The sequence below is a fragment of the Ovis aries genome, chromosome 16 (genome assembly GCF_016772045.2).
Source record: "Ovis aries strain OAR_USU_Benz2616 breed Rambouillet chromosome 16, ARS-UI_Ramb_v3.0, whole genome shotgun sequence".
Taxonomy (NCBI): Eukaryota; Metazoa; Chordata; class Mammalia; order Artiodactyla; family Bovidae; genus Ovis; species Ovis aries.
The window spans coordinates 45090043-45093042 of record NC_056069.1 but is presented as its reverse complement, the minus strand read 5'-3'; the positions used below and the strand labels follow the sequence as shown (position 1 = coordinate 45093042).

Genomic DNA, 3000 nt, shown 5'->3' with positions numbered 1-3000 from the left:
GTAATCACTAAAATAGATTTAAAAAACTTCATCTACACACTTCAGTGCTAGTACTACTTAATCATCTTACAAATGTAACTTCAAAGTTTTATTTTTGTCTACAAGTTTTGTTTTTCTATTTGACGTGTATCATTCATATGTGAAAAAGCTAATATTTATCCACCAGAGCTAACTTTAGTGCATCGTTTAACTCTCTGTATCCTTCAGGTACAGTTATAAAGCTTGTTTATTAATTTCCAGAAAGTAAAGTAGGTGGCAATATGACAATTTTAAAGCAATGTCTATAATTATGTTTCCCTGGGATTATAGAATTGTTTTCTGAAACGTAATCATTTCTCCATAAAATATGACTTTAAAAGTAATAAAAATCTTATTTTGCTCAGCCATGCAATTAAAATTAAAATGTTTATACCAAACACCATTATGTTCTCTGAAACTTATAGACACTGCAGTTGTTTTTTTTTTTAAGTGTAACCTTGCTTTGAAAATGACGATTCCAATAATAGCTATACAAGTGTTTGAGATCAAGAAAATGTAGTATACAGCAGTGACATAGTCTATAAGTGAGAAAAACTCACCAACATTGTCATATTAACATTAGCAGTTTTATTCATGCAAAACACCTGTGGCAGATTCATGATGATGTATGGCAAAACAAATACAATATTGTAAATTAATTGGCCTCCAATTAAAATAAATAAATTTATATTAAAAAATAAATAAAGAGATCAACTTCATTGCTATTCCAAAACAAAAATAGAATTCTTATAATAGGAATAAAATTAAGTCTATTCATTTACTTACACTTCTTTAAAGGAGGAGCTGCCTGCCGTTGATGCTACTGGTGGTGTTACCTACCTGCCCCAGGAATCCCCCCAACCTCATCAACCATCTACCAGAGGCACCTCTGTGACGGCTCTTCAGCACACAGTTTCCTGGGAGCCGTTGCTTTTAGATCTTGCTGCAGGTTCAGATCCTGCCGGGAAAATGTCTCATGAATTTTCCTTGGCAGATGCACTACCTGAACCTACCCTGCCAAAACCTCTGCTGTGAGTAATACAAAACTTGGCCAACCTTAAGGTTGGCTGGGTTCCAACCCTTGGAATAACCCAAGTACTCCACTTTCTATGTGCCTGGACTCCACCAAGTGTAACACCGTCCACTCTGCATTTTGGACTCACAGCAACAGAATGTCTTCCTCTGTGCCTCCCACGAGACCACCTCCTGGATCCATGGCCCCCCTTCCTCCTTCTAGGCCATCACACCCCAACCTGTGGGTCTTTATCCAGCTCTAACTGTGCCAGGCCCTGGATTAACAGGGCCATAACCTACATGGACTTGTGTCTTTTCAAGAACTGCCAAGACAATATGGTGCACACACAGATCCAAATGCAGCTGGTCCTTTAGGCCCATGGGGAACCATGTATTCTGGACTGTGGGTACTGAGAATGGGAGGGCAGTATCCTACCCCTAATATGCCACATCCATCTCCAGGGCCATATTCTGATCCTCCTCCTCCCAAGCACCAGAGGCAGCACCACCTATTCCATGGGGCACTATTCTACCAGGAGCCAGGGGACCACCAGTGACATATCCTGCCCCTTTAGGATCATAGCCCTTCTCAGGACTCTATTCCATTCCCTATAATCCTTTCCAAGTGACTTCAGGAATTCTGGTGTCACTCGGATGCCTGGAGGTTCCCATGCAAATGTTTAATTCATTTAACATGCATAAATATTCCCACAGGGTTTCCCTGGTGGCTCAGACAGTAAAGAAACCAATTGCAATGTGGGGGACCTGGGTTTGATTCTTAGGTTGAGAAGATCCCCTTGAGAAGTGAATGGGCTACCCACTAGAGTATTCTGGCCTGGAGAATCCCATGGACAGAGTAGCCTGGCAGGCTAGAATCCATGGAGTCACAAAGAGTCGGACACCATTGAATGACTTTCACACACACACACACAATATTCCCACAAGCACAACTGAAATATTGTTTCCAGTTTGAGACGGAAGATCTAAACAAACAAACAAAAAAAAAACCTTAAAAAAAAAAGATGTGTGTTTATAAAATAAAAGTAAATTTCAAGCTTCAGGCAAATTTAGGTAAAGGATTTAAAAGGATGAAAGCAAAAGCATTCCTTGTATTAAACCAGAAAAAAATCCCCCAAGATCCCCCAAAATTTTCTAATGTAGTAAGAAGTGTCCTCAACAAAATCCTTGAGATAAACTCAGAGATGTGTTTCACTGGACATTTTTGTTTGTTTGTTTTAACATTTCTCAGTAATGTTTTACAGAACCACAGCAAAGCACAAAGTTCAACAAAAGTAATTTCTGCCAGTCTGGCTACATATAGAGGTAGATTTTTAGAGAATCCATGTCTCTGAATGTGTAATGTTGTCCATCTTTCATGCAACTGTCCAAATGTTTCTCAGGCAAGATTTTGTTAGATCTTTAGCAGTATTAAGTTCAAGATTATACAGCTCTTCTGCATCGCCAGTTATGTGTAATGTGTGTTTTACTGCCAGCCAATCTGGAGTGAGGTTGACATCACAATTGAGGACATTGTCTTGGGCAGGGTCAGAGTCTCCTTAGGGGGAAAAACAAAAACAAAAACAAAAAAAAAACATTTATTCTTAACAAAGTATGAATCAGATCTCCATCCAGATTAATCAACCATCCACTTCAACTGTAAGAGAGAAAATCTTAATAAAGTGCTTTTTTTTTTTTTCAGGATTGATTTCCTTTATTTTTTTTTAATTTTTATTTTTACTTTATTTTAGTTTACAATATTATATCGGTTTCCCCATTCATTGACATGAATCCACCACGGGTGTACATGAGCTCCCCAGGCATCCTGTATCCTGCATCGAACCTAGACTGGAATTCGTTTCTTACATGATAGTATACATGTTTCAATGCCATTCTCCCAAATCATCCCACCATCTCCCTCTCCCTCAGAGTCCAAAAGTCCGTTCTATACATATGTGTCTCTTTTGCTGT

At 38.8% G+C, this 3000-nt stretch overlaps 1 pseudogene; it reads left to right on the top strand.

Annotated features, from left to right (window-relative positions):
* Positions 1–987: 987 nt before the first annotated feature.
* Positions 988–1716, top strand: LOC101120194 (MAPK-interacting and spindle-stabilizing protein-like; annotated as a pseudogene).
* Positions 1717–3000: the final 1284 nt, after the last annotated feature.